This window comes from Falco cherrug, chromosome 13 (genome assembly GCF_023634085.1).
Source record: "Falco cherrug isolate bFalChe1 chromosome 13, bFalChe1.pri, whole genome shotgun sequence".
In the NCBI taxonomy this organism is placed as follows: domain Eukaryota; kingdom Metazoa; phylum Chordata; class Aves; order Falconiformes; family Falconidae; genus Falco; species Falco cherrug.
Window position 1 is genome coordinate 7,295,366 of NC_073709.1, and position 17,186 is coordinate 7,312,551.

The 17,186-nt window shown below is 41.3% G+C and overlaps 1 long non-coding RNA gene across 1 annotated transcript in view; it reads right to left on the minus strand.

Moving 5' to 3' along the window:
• The window catches only part of LOC114017647 (uncharacterized), a 366,106-nt gene extending 349,428 nt beyond the window's left edge, over positions 1–16,678 (minus strand). The window contains exons 1-2 of the long non-coding RNA XR_008734858.1: positions 16,521–16,678; positions 2,976–3,151 (exon numbers count right to left, since the gene is read on the minus strand). This is a non-coding gene — a long non-coding RNA (uncharacterized LOC114017647). The remainder of the gene's footprint in view (positions 1–2,975; positions 3,152–16,520) is intronic.
• Between the last annotated feature and the right edge of the window lie 508 nt (positions 16,679–17,186).

Sequence of the window (17,186 nt, forward strand, 5' to 3'; positions counted from 1 at the left end):
CCAAATAAACTAGTCATTTTTTCCAAACCTACTACTAAAAAAGCAGCTCTTATTTTCTTGAATGTGTAACAGTGATAGCAATCCCAATCTTAACTACAAAGTGCCAAACTTTGTGATCTATTGAAAACCCTACCCAAATGAGCAGGCTTGAGTCTTTCTAAAGCATAAAGTGTGGGGTAGCAGCACTGGCACCCTGATTCTTTGACTCTACTTTACAGTTCACTCTTGGTTAAAGCTGCACTAGAAACAAATAGGGCTCAAGGCATCTGAAAAAATACTGTTCCTCAGCTGTGAGGTCATCTCTTACATTCAATCAGCTAGTAGGTAAATTGTGTAACAGGAATATCCAAGCTGAAATACTCAAACTGCCAAGGATTATGAATATATTGTTTTGCTTTGGAAACAAATGCACTGCAGAGACTAGAGTCACAGTGCAAGGAAGACATAACAAAGGCTTTGTTTGTAAGGGGATGGAACCACTGCTCTCTGGTCAGGGATGAGGTTGGCTGATGTGTTTTCCATAACAGTCAACTGAACAATCTCAGCACTCAATCCTGGCCAAATACTAATCTGCTGAATTTATTACATTTGGGGGTTTAAATTAAAATTACCATCCGTAACTCATGCGTGGTAAACAGCACAGAACACGTGACAAGAGAAAAAAAGCACCTCATGAAAAGGTGGGCAAATTTCACTAGGTTTGAGGAGCCCAGAGGACTGTGATACTGCACATTGAACATTTTCTTGCTAAGCAAAAAGCATAACAGCTTAATGAGGTTATTTGCTAAAAACCCCTCTGTTCACCTCAGTAATGGTCTGTGCAGTCCAGGTCTGGAAATGTAGTTGGTTTGACCAAAGCGATACTATCAACCGAACAAAGCCAAATTTCATAGGAAAAATGCCATGGTAGCCAGAAATAATACACATACACACACAGAAGAAAATCCCAGCTTGGGTTTTAGGGTTTTTTGTTTTGTTTTGTTTTTAAGATTTCTGCTCTTACAATCATAAATATTCTCAGGACAACAAAAGCTGATCCAATATTGCAGCTATGTGGACTGAGGTAGGTGAAATCCCAGGCCACTAAACACATGGTATTTGGACTTCTGCAGGCCCACCATGTCACCCAGCACTCCTGGTCGATAAAGCTGCTGGTGGTGACTCTGTGGTCTAATTCCTGTTATATCAAGCAAGGCTGAGGGCTTAAACCTTTTTTCTCTTTCATTACAACTCTTATACAAGTGCTTTCTTCTGGAAACAGCAAGTCTATTCATCTCCAGTTGAATAAGCCTACAAGGTATGAATGCCAGCAGGTTACCCACTGCATGCTTTCAGTTTGACGTGCCAAACCATGTGTTTGACATGATTACTCCACAGAAATGGAAATGGGTCTGGGCTTAGTGGAAACATGTCACACTGCACATGCACACAGAGGTGCAAATTACCTGCAAAATGATGCTGGGTAAAATTGGCCTAAAAAATGTTTTGAGAATAAGTCTGTTGCCAGCAATGCTTCCCTATTAGCCTTCTTTTGTCCAAGTGTCTGCAAATCCTACGGGTGAATATTGAATTCATTTTCTAATGAGGGTATCATCCAACAAGCGATCCCGTCTTACTGATCCCAGGAAAGTACGAGTCTTAGGAACTACCCAGATAGGCTCCTCTACCCCTCTCATGGCATCATTCCTTCCAGTTCATAATTCCTAGTACAAATAAAAACAAATAGAGTGGGACCTCAAGACACGCTAGGTTGTACAGAGAGGGTCCATGCTTACAGTCTCCTGTGTAAAAATGAGGCACAGACTAAGAACTGGTCATAAAATATTGTACAGTCAAAGGAGATGGGCACATTCAAACGACAACTCATCCCATCTGTGGGATGGGATGGCTCAGCTCTGTAGGTGCTCGTCTCTCTTTGCTCTCTAGGAGGAGAGTAACTTAGATAAAAAGGTTAACTTTTTTAGCTTTTTAAGGTTTTATTGATGACTAGTGCTAGACAAGAAAAATCCCATGTGTACGGCTGACAAAAAAGGTCTTCCTACCCTCATGTTGCAAAAGAGAACAAATGAGGCTAAAAAAAATGATCAGTCACTTGCTTAATGTCATATAACAGCTTAGTAGAAAAGCTAGAAATGAAAACTCCTATTTTTTTGGTTCAGCCCTTCCTTCCCTGTGGTGAGATAGGCAGGAAAAAGGTTCTCACTGCTTTCCAATAAACAGCAGTGGAAATACATAATTGACTTATTTCACACTTTGTGCTTCCTGTCCATTTCTCTGTGAAAAGAACACTGTCCCTGTTTTATTTCTTCCTGACCTAAGTCGAAGACATAGAAATTTAGACCACTTTTCCTGGTTCCTTGGCATTTATTCCTAGAGACATTGTTTACGTTGTTAATTTCACTATGGCCCAGTTCTTCAGCTGAGATAGTGCAAGACTTGCAACCAACTTGAATGAATTCAATACAAGGTCTTAGACATTGCTATTTCAACACAAAAAGACAACAGAAATCATGTGGGAGTTTTCAGGGAAGAGGATTATTAAGGTTTTTTCTCTTATAACATGAACATAATCTTTCACACAAGATTTCAGTTTCATTGACTCCCACTTCACAAACTAGAGATCAACCAAATCTTTGTTCTTTCCAGATCTAGGACTAACAGAAATAGAAATCAGTTAAAAGAATCATGCTGGTTCTATCTGTTCAGCTGAGATGTTAGCACAGAAAGAGCAGAAGTAGAAGGACCTTTTCAGAAAAGTCTCTGAAAAAGTATTTGGTTCACTATCTGGAGACCATGACCCAAGTAATTTTTAGTGGTGGATTATTACAAACAGCACCTAAACCTGCCAGTTTGACAAACAGAGCACCTGTAACACAAGAGCTCATGAAATCACCAAAATGGTGTTGAAACCATCAGTTACTGATATCAAAAGCTAAGCAGAAAAGAATACATTTTTCAATTTTTTAAAAACCTACCTACTTGTTTAGGTGGGCCACACAAAGACGATTAGAAGAAAGATCTGAATTTCTACTTCAAGAGGTCAATCCACAACGTCCCAGGCCTTCATTCTCACACCAAAGTACACACAGACTGGAAGACCGTTGAGGCTTATGACAACAGCTGTGAATGCTGCAGCAGATTCAGAGGAACCCTGGTGAAAAGAGCATTTCACAAACATCAGATGTAGCAGGCTGCTACATTTCACACTGGCAGGAAAAGCCTGGGAGTTTAGCTCTGACTCCCCTGTATGACATGGCCCACATCAACACCAAGTCTAGTTTTGATTTTGTCTTTTAGGACTCAAAAGCCATTTAAAAATAAAATCAGATAAATTTGGTCATTTAAATGTCAGTGAGATGTCTCTCCTTTTTTAAAAAGATTTACCCAATAATGACAAATCCATGCTAAAGCCTAAACCCAAAAATTAATAAAATATTTTAAACTACATTTTTAAAATAGTGTTGAGATACATGTATTTATTGTCAAACTCATACAGAAAGTTAGAGCACTGAGTAGATCAATGTCACTGTAACCAACACTTACTGAACTGATAGCTAGCTTCTAATAGCAGGACCTCTTCTATAAAAAACAGAAGAAATATTGTCCTAATTCTTGTCCATGTAACGAGTTCTTTAAAATGACTAGTTCATACAGAATTGGTAAAGAGACTAGGATTTGAGAAGGAAGGAAAGTCTCTTTTCCTCTTGTAATTCATGCATGAACAGGAAAGCTTAGTTTACTCTTGGCTATAAATAAAATAGTTATGAGAGGATGATACCTGATAATTCTGAAATGTTAAAGAATGTAATAACCAGAAGCTGACCTTTTAATTTCTTTACTTTTCTGTGTAACAGGTTACTTCTACACACAAAATATCTTCAGATTTTTTTCCCCTATGTAATCAGGAACATTAAGCTATTTTAAACAACTAACAAAAATTTTGGTGGTCTTTCTTGTACATTATAATTTAATTCCAAATTTTATCTAACTATTTTAGCAAATACTGGGTAGCTATTAAAATGAAATATATTGTTCATGCTTTCTAGCATAATTCAAATTTTAGCAAGTTTTCATAGTCTTAATGTTTTGTCACATAATTTCTGAAATATATACATAGGGATAAAGCTATAGCAAAAAAGGTCAGGACCAAAGAAAAGAATTAGTAGAAATATATCAGTGAACATCAAAATTTTCAAAAATTTTAAAGTAGATAGAAAACAAGGCTGAAGTGAATTATTCAGCGGGTTGTTTATATCAGGACCTCATCACAGATCATATTTTAAACCAGAAAGGGTATCTTTGCCACCCACTGCTGCTCCAGCAAGCAGCATGGACTCTCAGGTGCACAGCAGCATTCTTGTGCTTTCTCGGTTCCCCAGAGGTAGAGAAGCACACGCAGGTTCCCAAAACAAAACCATGTGGAGAAAAAACCTTTCAAGCGGCACCTTGGCAGCAGGCTTCTGGTCTACACATGCCTTTTTCTCAGTCTTTGGTGGTGTTTGATCACATGTACACAGACAGTTCTCTTTCCCCTTGCATAAACCTAAAGATCTTCCCTCGTCTATCAGATAGTTTCTAACATCTCCCCTGCAGCAATCACTCCCAGTCTCCAAGGAATTCTCAGTGGGAGTCAAGAGAACCTTTTCACAGCCACTGCCAATATTTCACCTTATTTTGCATGAAGAATATGTGCCTAACTGTCCATAACGGTCACTACCATCCATGGGCATGCACCCATCTTAGAAAACATAACCAAGAGCAGAGTGCTATGCAGAGTTTGGGGAGGGGGAATGTGGCAGCTAGGCTGTTATTTGTATTTAGTTGCTAGAAGGCTATGTGGAGCAGAGAGTTACAAAGATTAATACTTGTGTTTTTAAGTTGACATTAACATAATGGAAATGGTGTGTAACTCCCATCTCACCAGCCATCAAGGGTCTGTCAGCCTTAGTCAGTGTCCCAACGCCCTCTCACTCATCCTCCTTAAAATTAAATGAGTCGTTATGCATCTGACATTTCTTCCAGAGACAAGCCCCAGGGTCCTCCTTCCTTCTAACTTGCTTTCGTCCAGTTTTGTGTTTTAGTAACTTGAATCATCCTGTAAAATCTATCAGGATTAGTTTCCAGTATAGAAGCACTTGTACTTGATCCAAGCTAATCAAATGTTCTTCAGATACTAAGCTCCAGGGTTTAGGCGAGCACACCCAACATATTAAGGAAAAATTACCTTCCTAGTGTGGCTACTATATCCTCCTTTTTGACCCCCTTTGACACAATTTTGGCTGAGACAAGACGGAGTTAAAGCCATTGTGAATAAGCCAAAAATAACATAGTAAGTGTATGCCCGATGTTACCAGAAAGTTATACCCCAAGACAAAAAAATTTGGGTTTAATGGAACTGGACATTTTTTACATACTAGTAAAACAGGCTTTTTAGCAGATAAGATTTTGTTTTCAAACTCAAGTTTCAGTTTTCAGAATGGAATTAGTAGCCATATTAAGGGGTATAGGAGCTCATATTATAATCAAACACAAGTCTGAACTTACAAGTCATGTATGACCTGGCAGTTAAGAGGTTATGGTGAGTAAGAAGGTAGACCACAGAAAACCAAAGAACCGGAAACTTGCAGTTTAGTGTTGATGGAAAAGCTTTGGATTAGATGGATGCAGTACTGAATAACTTATTTCAAAGCAAACAGCTCTAGCAGAAGTTTCTGACCCTTTATAGAGGAAACACTGAAGATGTATGATGTAAAAATTCAGAAGCACACGTTAAGCTGCAAAGTCTTATTTTGAGTTATATACAGCAAGTTCTGTGTTTACGCAGCTTTACAGAGTAACTTCCCCTTCTTCCATTCACAGGCTCCATCAACTGGATGACTTCCTTAATTTGAAAAATCAGTATTTATTATTCCATGAAAGTTGGTTCAACGCTTAGCTTACCTACATGCCTAGGCAATTTAATGGAATTTCTGGAAGGCCCAGGATACAGACAGTAGAATACCTAAACATTCAGTTCAGTCCTCTGTCAAAATCACTTCTTCTATGCAGCCACAGAAAGAACTTCTTTTTCCAACAGTGACAATTCCAGAGACATCCAGATGCTGACAATTAAAAAAATGGCAAAGAATTTCAGTAGAATTTAAAATCAATCCAATCCAACAGTTTGCCATTCCAGATGGGGTGGGGGGCTTAAAACTGGAGGGCTTAAAACTGGAATATCACACACAAGCATGAGCTTCTATTGCTGACAGATATTAAGGGACAATAAATGAAATAGCTTAGAAATGTATGTTCCCTAGGTTTGTATGAGGCTGTGTTGATTTACATTCAGTATTGTCTTGGAACCAGGTGAATAGGAGGTTAATACTAATTCAGCCCACTAAAATACAACACAATTTGTCAATGAAAAACTTGGAGAAAAAGGGGAACAGGCTAGTAAGAGGAACTGATTTCCTTGAGTGAACTTAGGCTTGATTAAATTTCTGAAAATATAATGTAACACTAATAACAAATTTAAACTTTGACCGAGGATAGCTCTTTAATTTCCATTGGAATAAAACAGATGTCTCTAGAGTAAAATGAACAAAATAAAAAATATTTTAAAATTGGACAAAAAGTCCAAGTCTCACTAGGGAAGCTGTACATGCAGTTCCCATTCATATTAATTGTAAGCATTTGTCTAAGAAAACATGTGTGACCAGTTGCTACAGCTCAGCTGATGACTGGCAACTTGGTGACGTGCTCGATGCCGAAATCGATCTAGAGGCAGCCTCTTGTACTGTCTAATTAAAAATAAAAGCAGATAAAACTCAAAGATTCATTCATTTCAGGGAGCAGAGTCCTTCCCACCCTTTCTATTTTGGTTAAACCTGCTCTGATTACTAGTAGACTTTCACTGGTAGGGCTTCTCATGACAACGATGTAAGAATCCTAGGTTTCCTCTCTCTCTAAGGGAGAAATGAGTTACTTGAACTCAAAGAATCTAATCCTATCTAAATTCAGACTAGTATCAAAGTGAAACATTTCAGTCACTCCCAGAAAGTTCTGACTAACACATATTAACAAACCAGGGTACCAGGGGAGGGTGAAAAAGGCTTATAGAATGCCTTGACTGAATCAGTATTACAATTTAACTTTCACACTCGTAACAAACTCAGCCAAAAAGCCCAAACCACTAAATGGCCAGATTCTCTTCTGGTGTGAATCAGTATAGCTCAAACACGTGCCCACTGTATCCTTTTTAAAACAACAAGTCAGGTACAAGGATTTGAGATCTGACTTATTCCAGGCAGTTATTAGATCCGTATTACCATAATATTTTTTTTATTTTAAAAATATCACAAGATTTTGGCCCAAGTGAAAAAAGAAAAAAAAACTTTTTTAATTTTAAAACCTCCGTGCTATTTTTCTGGTTGTAACTTTGTCGTTTTATGACATGACATTTATTCCTAGATATAAGATGTTAAGAAATATCAGATCACACTAAGAGGCAAATTAACTTGATTTTCTTCCCAGATCTAGATCACTTGACCCGGCCACAATTATTAAAGCTAACATTCTGTTCTATCATAAAGGTCACTATTTGCTGATTCCACTGATTTTTGCCATACTCAGCCTACAAAGCTTGCTTTAAAATCTCTGAGAAAACATACAGTTTGTTTACAAACATGTAGAAATAGCATGCTTGGGTGTCACTTCCCTGAACCTCCTTTTATAGATTAATTTAAATATTCTGGACTTGTCCTTGCTTAAAATCCTTCCCCATCAGAGTACAGCAATAGTGCAGGAGGCCTTGGGGTGGCAGAGACAGTGGGACCGACACCATGGTGCACTACAGCACTACTGGGAGCAACACAGGGTTACTTTTTAGAGAAGGGAAAGTTTAGTGCAGAAAGGGAATGGAGTGCAGCCTGGAATAGAAATTGGTGTCAAGGGGGAATCCTGCTGTGAGGAATTTACTGAGCCCAGAAACTGTCTCTGTTTTTATTACTATTTATAATTATAAAAGATGGTAACTTTTAAAACTTTCCTTTCACAGCAAAATCCCAAGGTCATGGGAATCACCAATGCCACAAATAGATGACTGAGACAAAGATATGAAAACCTGCAGCTGTACTGGCTCTGTCAGCTACGGGCTCTCATTTCTTCTCCCCTGTCCACCTCCACCCCACGGCCCCCCACCTCCACCAGATGGACTCACTGTGCGCCGGAAGGTGAACAATACCTCAATACTAAGCTCAGGCAGCACCGGCAAAATTAAGAATAAATTCAGGTTCACAACATGTCATGACTCTTGGTGCTCCCCTGCAAGACCCTTTTGGGTTAATCCAGGCATTCATTCGACCTCTGCTCAATCTGTTGATGGTAACACAACTGTGACTGCCATGAGGCCCTTTGTCGTCAGTAAAGGCTGGGATTAGAGCCCAGTACAGATAGCACACCCCAAGTAATAGCTGTGCCTGGAAGAGCACTTTAGCTCTGACCTAGCAGTTTCAGGAGAAAAAGGGAGTAGGCCAGGAGAAAAAGATGCATCTGGCTTTGAGTGATGGCAAGGAAAGAGCATAAGGAGAAAACAGCCATGATTATGACAGTCAGGCTTCCCTGAAGGCCTGGCTTCTTCCCTGCCCCTCACCTTCCAACCTTCTTTTCCTGCAGATCCCAATTGTTTAATATCTTCACATCTTTTGTCATTTGTACTCCAACACTTCCTCAGCCAGACCAACCTGAGAGATTTTCCTGCAAGGCACTGCTTGCTAGTATCTTAGTCACATTACTTTCACCACTGGAGCTCACCTCCCTTTTTCTATGCTGAAAGGAGGTTCAGCTGCCACCCAAACTACCCAGCTCCTGTAAGCTTTAAGAGCTGTGTCTTTATCGCTACTCAAATGTAAAAAAATATTCTGCTGGAGATTTGGGAACCGTTCGCATTTGAGTGAAAGCCCACAAACTACCTTCAAATCATCACCAGTAGAGCATGCAGAAACTCATGTAACTTTGCTATGAATCAGTTGCAAAAAACTACTAGAGCTTTGTTTACTGCAGGTCCTAGCAGTCATAGCTGTTAAATCACATAGCTCAACATAAAGCCTCACATTACAGGAGTCATTACAGGTAACAGTAAATTTATTACTGAAATGCAAAATGAAAATGACTTGTCTTAAAAGTAACTTGAAATTGGACAACTTGCAAGGAACACAGCCATGTGCCAATCCCAGGACATTCTGCCTGCACAAGAATTACTAGGATAGCTTCACTGTCACTAGCAAAGCTCATTCAGAAACAGTTTATTTTGCATGTGTGGAGCTCATAGGAAATGTTTCAATCTAAAGCAACTGTATGTCCATAAGAACTGTTCCCTCCAAAAAGGCTTTGCTTTCCACAGAAAACTGCAATTTTTCATCAGAAGAGCTAAAATCCACCCAGTAAAAAGATTTTCAGCTTTTCAAAAAGACGAAAGTTCCCTAGAAAAATAAAAAGTTTCAAACATCAGCACCAGGTACAAATCACCCGGAAACCCTAGACTAACTGGGCCACTGTTTCCCTCTGTGGTCTTTCCCAGGGTGTCTCTCTGTAGCACTAATCCCCAGCTGAGCCTCCAGCTAAGAAATCCTAACACCCACCATGAGTAAGCATTATAGTTCAGTGAAAATTTTCCTCCACATTTGTTCCTTTGTACATGACTAATCAGGATATAACTCAAAGTATCTTTCCCACCTTCTTGTTTTAAAACATAGGCGGTACAGACAGTTAAATTAGAGTGGAAACATTACTCCAGCAACTGCCTTTACCAGTAAAAGCAGACATGCTTCTTTCCTCCTGTCTATCCTGAAGTAGAACAGCTTACTAGCAGGTGCCACCGATTATACACTGCTTACAGAAGAGTTGCAGATAGCTATGAACCAACAACTGACAAAAGTTTCATCACAACTGCACTTCCTCATTTTTTTTATTACCTTCTTCCAGGCCCTGTTTTCCTGATGTGCCTTACAAATGCATGCACCTTGACACAGGTTTTCACGTCCCAGTAAATCAGAGTACCACCTTTTAAACCTCACCACCTGGGATGGCAACTCCCCGAATATTAGTAATTTGCCACTCCTCTTTCCTAAAAGCGTACAACATACTCGCCTGCAATGTTTCACTCATTACTTCTTATCCGGCTGTCTGAAAGTAGGAAAAAATATTTCATGTATTTTTATAAATATTTTCAAGCTGCACAACCACTGCATTTTATTTCATTTCTAAAACACAGGGTGGAAAGGTACCAGGTTTAATTCCACTCATCAGCAAATATTTCTCTGTGGGCAATTTCAAGGAAGTCAAGACAATGGCTAACTCTAAGAAAGAAAGGAACAATATTAGCCCAGGCATTTCTTTATATTACTACAGAACAATGCAAATGAGGTGGAGAAAGATTAAGGATCAGCTTTTCAAAATTTTTTAAGCAGACAGACACTTCATAGGGTTTTCAAAGGTCCCTACAGAGGTTAAAGATCTAATTCCTTTTGATAATGCAAACATTTAGGACATCTAGATTTCCACTGAAACACGAGTGAGGCCATGAACACTTTCAGAAAGACATACTTTTTCCTGCAACTGCTTAATGTAATGCTACATAATCCCATGTAATGGTTTAATGCAGTTAAAAAAAAAAAAAAAAAAAAAGTAGATGCCATTCCCACAGGAAAAAGAACATGTATCTCTTGTCATTTTGACAGGCAATGACGCTGAAGCCCCTGAACTGATGCACTGTGATCTTTCTAACAAGGCTGAGAGGCTATGTAAGTTGTAGCTCTGGAGATACGGAAAGTGGTGTATTTGCTGTAAAACTGTGCTGTAGAATCAGAGCTTATGATAATGTTTTTTGGTCTCTGTGGCTACAATAAAGCAAATTTTAAATGTGAACTGAGCTCAGAAGAGTTTTTCATTTTGTCAGGACTCCAATTTTTGCGGTTTAATTCCATGTTCTAGGTCCAGTTGTAGCCAAAGAGAAACAACGGTATATCTCACTGTCAGAACATGCACAGAGGAGTGAGCTTTCTCTGTACTTTGCTGTATCTGATCAGTTTACTTCAGATTTTACAAAAAAAACTCCATTTTACAATTTTACAATTAAAATCTCTATGATTTTCCCTCCTGTCCCTTAAAGCAGAGTCTGGAAAAGAAAACCCCTAACTGTGCCATCTGCAATGGATACACCATCTCAGCAGCCATCCAGCTACACTTGGGCCAGGTGGCAAACACCACCTAAATGCTCTGTTTTCAAACAATTCACAGTCTATCCAGGGAGCCTTTTGCTCACACCAGATAAAATTCTGGGCACTGGAAGGACCTGGCTGAAGGAGGAAAGAAGAAATAATATGGGGTTTCCAGTTCCTTGTTCAGTCACTAAGAAAATATCCTTTGAATTAACAACATTTAAAGTGAAAAAAAAATAATTTACTTCTCCGAGATGTGACTTCTATTTCCCTCCCCCCCACCCCTTTTTTTTAAAGCAGAACAAGAGTCATGTGTGCTTTGGTCATTTGTGAGCCCTGGCAGGTTTCAAGGAGATTCAGAGCTGTGGGATATAAAGTTTTATTCCTGCATCTAGAGGCTTGCTGCAGGGAGATCTCTGAGAGCTGAAGTGACTGCTCCTGTGCCCCTCTACAGGGTCCAAGCACTGGAGTATCAGGGGACTTCAAATGGCAGCACCATCAAGACTGGGCCTTTTCAGCCCAAAGGTTCAGCTTAGAGGTATGATTAAATCCAATTCCCCCATTCCCGACACACAAACCCCAGGCATGACACAACTGAACAGCCAGAATGATACCTGTCCTTCCCTCATCCTCCCGTCAGGCAATCAGTCCCAAATCAGCAGCAAATAGCAAGTTGCAGAAGCAGCATCTAATTCAATGAATTCAAGTTCAAACACGTGAGGGATTACTGCACAGGCCATACTGTTCACATTCCTGCTCAGAGACAGGAAATGTAAAGCTCCACTAATGCATCTTACTGAGATCCCAGCTCCCAGTTTACCCATGCTCTTTCAGGAAACTCTGATGCTCACTCAGTTGTGTTTCCACCTGAACATGACCAGGGAGAATTCTCCATTTACCCATCCTTATTTTTACATGAGGCACGATGAGACTGTAACATCAGCTGGGGTTTCTTGCTATTGCAATACACTTAGCTTTCATTTTTAAAGGATGTTGTTTTTTTCAGTCGAAGAGATCCTGAGGCTAATTTCCCATTCACTATAGAGAACAGAAGACTTTCCTGTACAAGTACCAAAGACTTTAGTAGTGACCTTGGTTTTTTTCATGTCAGCCAAGAAATAACCCATCCCTGTTACCACACAAAAGCACTTATTTAATGTTGATGGAGAGGAAGTGTACCACCTACTGAGTCACCAATGCCACATCCTAAACACCTGGCTTTTGCCTTGCTGGGCTTCCATTAAGCATGAATCTACCCTGACTGGAGCGGTAGAAGAAGTCTATAAATAAAACCTCGAACCACACAACACTTTCCTGGATAGGAGGTATAGTGTGATCTGCTAAAGTTTACGGACTTCCAGAAGAAAACTGAAATCCTTTCCCAACCAGATACATCTGCTTTGCTTTTGTCCAGTTTCAGGGATAACTGTGCGTGTCATGTCCCAACGCAAGGTATAAAATCAAGTTTCCTTGAAGTCAGAAATAAATAAAGTCACAGCTACAATTTTAGTATTTTAAAGCAACTGCACAAAATTACGGCCAAATCTGCCAAGGTGTTAGATGCCTAATCTCCCACTTTCCAACTCCTTTTGTGAAAGTTCATCCAAATTCTTACCGTTCCCACAAGACTTCTGTATAAAAAATACATTTCTTAAAGCCAAACTAAAGACATTTCTTGCAATTGAAATTTTTGCCTATTCAGCAATGAATCATTTGCCATCCACAGTACATCCCAGAGTTGACAAATAAAGCAGTATTTGCCATCCTATTGCAAAACACAGTACAACATATTTTAGGAAATGATTCTTCATTAAAAAAACATAATCTAGGGCAGTACGATGCAACAGAAGTCACACAGATGGGCTGTATCCTGTGACTGGCTCTGAAGTAAGCATGAAAACAGTCACAGAACATTTTGGGGGCAGGAGGAAGCACACTTTTTTTCTGTCGGACATCAGCTTGCAGATGGGCTCGCTCACCTTTGGTTTGTCCTGAGTCAGACCGCAATCCCTTTACCCCCCATGCTGAGGAGCTCAGACTCTTGGCAGTGATCCCACAGGTAGGATGATCTAGCCAACATCCTTCAAAGACACTTTCTGGAATGTGCTGCCACAAGGCAGTGCACGTTTTCCACAACAAAATGAATGTTTATCTACCTAAAGCTTCGGTTCCTTCTGTATCTGCTACCTGAAGAAATGAAACAACTGTGCTCAGGCTCAGAGACCAAACCCATAAATATATAGTTTGAAGGGAGGAAGAGGTAAACTAGGGAAGATAGTAATGACAAGGAGGGTTGTTTCTGTAATTCACATCCTTCTTCAGCCTGAATTTCTTGCCTCTTTTAAACTAATGTTTGCAACATGTAATTTTGGAAAACCTCACACGTTGCAGAAAGTATTTGCAATAGCTAAGCTTTTTTTAATATATAAAGTATCAGGAGCATCACCCAGGTCAGTGCACCATTGCACCAAAACAGAGAGAAACCAAGTGCATGCAGACATTTCCAAGAGCAGGATCACCACAGTACATACCACCAACAAAATTGCTAATACTGTTTCAGTGAGAGGTCCCAGTACAGATTGAACAAGGGAAGCCACTCCTGAAGAAGAACACGAACTTGAACTATTAAAGACAAAAATTGTGCATTTTCTTTTCTTAGTGCATATCCTTTTCTAACTGATAGCACTATACTTAAGCAGTAATAGGCCTCTGCCTCAGTGGGACTACGGCATCGTTTTTCTCAAGAAGCACCCAGGAAGCCACAGCAGACAATTGCTCTCCAGGAGAAACACCACTGGCAGAATACCCTAAGGAACAAGTCAGCCTAATCAAGATTCTGCTCACATGCAGAACAGGAAGATAAGATTCCCCTAGCTGCATAAGAATTCTCTAGTGATATTTCCCAGAGGAGAATGCACCAAAAATTAAATTATCATAGTAACTGTTTTGTTTCTTTGTTTTCTTTATTCTTTTTTAGTAATTTCAACACAAAGGTAAAAAAGTCCACCTCCCCCCCCCCCCTTTTTTTTCTTTCACTTTTTCAAAATAAATGACAGTTCTCTAGATGTACTAGATCTCCTGTAACTATCCAATTTTCTCATAGAATAATTACTTTTATTGTCACTCAGACTTGGCCTAAAGCCATATTCTGAAACCCCCAAATGCTAAGTTAAATAAATTATTTGTCCTTTGCACAGAACTCAGCCTCTCCAGACCCTGCACATGAGAAGCCCCTGCAGGGAACCACGCTTTCATAGTCTCATTCCTAGCTCCTCACACTTCTTGGACTAGAGATATGGACAGGCACATCGGAAAGGGGCAGAAAGAACACTTCACAACCATCTTATCCTGCGAAAGGAGCACCAGCACCCATTCCCACAGAGATGAAATCCAAATCGGAATCATACAAATCCTAGAATGATAGTGTGGCTAGGAGAAAAAGATGAGATTCCTTCGCAGGTTTTGCCTAAGCCACAGCAGGACCCTCCAGTAGGGTTATAGGCCCAGACACGATGAGGCTGCTTCAATGCCGCAGCACCCTCTTGCTTTCATGCATGAAACCCACCTTCTATCTGCTAAATCAAAACACAAAGAGTACAGCAGAAACATCTAAATTTTGAGTTTGTAATAGGAATAAGCCCCTTACACAGTTTCACTTTCTGTAGGTTACGAACTAACTTCCAGCTCCAGTGGCTTTGGATTCAAAGCCAGAGCGACCTGGCTTCAGGGGAACTATTTCGCATTTCAACCTCACACCTCTCGCATTGAATTCAAGTTGTGGGGAAAAGGCTATCACATCAGCACTCTTGCTTAACATTTTGAGTCACATATTACGTTAGTCACAAGACACAGTAATTGTCTTTCCATCCCTTTTCTACAAAACAGACACAAAAAAAAAAAAAACCAAAAACCTCCACACGCCCTTGACTCACAATTATCAAATAATCCTGCAGTGAAAAGTTACATATTGCTATTTACTTGTGAAAGGGATGTAGGAAGTCTCACTCCCAGGGGCTGCAACCAGTCTGCAGAGCATCAGCGTACAAACCGCTGGGTACAGCTGATGGGCCTGACATTCCTCCAGTGCAAATGGCTCCATCTCCAGCAAGACCCCTCCACTTGGTCCCCTTGCTGTCCAGTAAATCATGCAGAAGTTATCCTTCTTGTCCCAGTTATTTTTTTTTATTTATTTTTTATATTTTTTCAATAAAAGCAACTGAGGGCCTTCTCATGTGCAACCTCCGCACTGAAATAACCTCCACGTTTTGGATTACAACAATGAGAAGACAGGGAGCAGCCAGGCTTTGCCTCTGTCCTCAGCTCACTCTGGTGCAGTTCAGTGCCAGAGGGATCATGGAAGAGGCTCAGCACTCCAAGCGTGTTGTTGCTCTTCCCTTCGACTGCTGCGATATTAAGCCATCCAAAAAAACGGGGGAAAAAAGTTCAATTTGCACAGAATGCCCCAAGCGCCCATAAGCAGGACACGCCAGTACTCCCAGCACATCCCTTGCTTTTCAAATCATTTTTCAACTTTACAGCTCGGTAGTATAACAAAAACAGCTGCACAGCATTGTTTGGTCCCTTCCTGAGCTTATTACTCTCCGTCCTTGCTGCTGCTGCCTGCTGGTTAGCAGCTCCTTGGCCTCTTCTCATGGCATCTCACTGGTTTGCAGAACACCAGGTGCTGGCTGGCAGGCAGGGACAATCTCACAAGAAAACAGCAAATGTTTTGGAAACTTTCTTTTTTCCACAGGGGAGGGGAAAAATAAGGCATCGCATCCACACTGGTCCTGGTTTACACTGCCATGTTTTGCAGAGCACCCCCTGCACACAAATATGCCCTGCTCGCTATGGCCAACATTTCTGTGCCTTGCTCCAAATTATCCCTGTACCTCTGTTGCCCTTTCTGTGGTTTTTTTTTTTTCCCCTCATAATTTTGACCACGCAGGCTGGAGGCAGCAGTTGGGTGGTCCCCACTACCCTGCAAGGAGAAGCACCAGAATGTTCCAGGGTTCTGGGCCGGGCTGGCAGCAGGGCTGCAGCGCCAGACACAAATTCACCATTGTTTCTTAGCTTTTTTTGAGGTATTTTTAAAACTTTTGAGGAAAAACATGCCTTTCTCTATGCCTCAAGCACCTTCATTCCACAATGAGGGCACAAAAGCGCCGGGCAGGTGAGGGAGTCACGGCCACCCTCCCGCAGCGGTGCCCGCCAAAACGGGAGCTGCCGCGCAAACCCCTCAGCGTGAGGAAGGCCGAGCTGGGGGGTCACGGCGGCCTCGCTGTCCCCACACCCCTCACCACCCCCTTGCCTTCCCCTTACCCAGCTGCCCTCAGCACCCTCAGGGACGCCCCCGTCTCGCCGCTGGGTGAGGAAAGATCAGTCCCCTCGCCATGAGCAACTGCTTTGCGCCTCGGGAAATGGCGAAGCGCGGGAGGCCGGCGCTGGGGGCGGGAGGCAGCGCGCGCCGCCCGCACGGCCGCTGCACACGGCTGCCGCGCGCGGGGCGGGGAGGCGGGAATCGCCTGAGGGCTCAGGCTGGCCGCGGGCAGCCCTTGGCACCGCTGTCCCCGCTTTTCCCTGGCCAGGGAAATAAATACTTGATGCATTGCACCACCTGCTGGTTTCTGCATATCGGACACATGAGCATCTCACAGGTTAAGAAAGAAGGGTTTCGCGGGTGGTTTTCGTGGGGTGTAAGGCTCCTGCGGTTTCTTGCACATGGGCATTTCCTGAAGATTTTCCTCCTTGTCAAGGAATTTAAGTGCCTCTAAATAAGCAGCCTAAGAAAAGCCACCTCCTGGAGAAACGACAGGCAAATCAGTGTGGAGTTTAGGGATTTCTCTGAAGTACAATCGTCAAAATCTAGGCTTCTCCCTATCCCTTGAAAACAGAGCCTGGTGAATTTTGCAGAGCCCTTGGGGAATTATTTTCTGAAGTGATCCATTGATGGTGGGCACTTCTATTTGCTCTATATATCTAAATCAG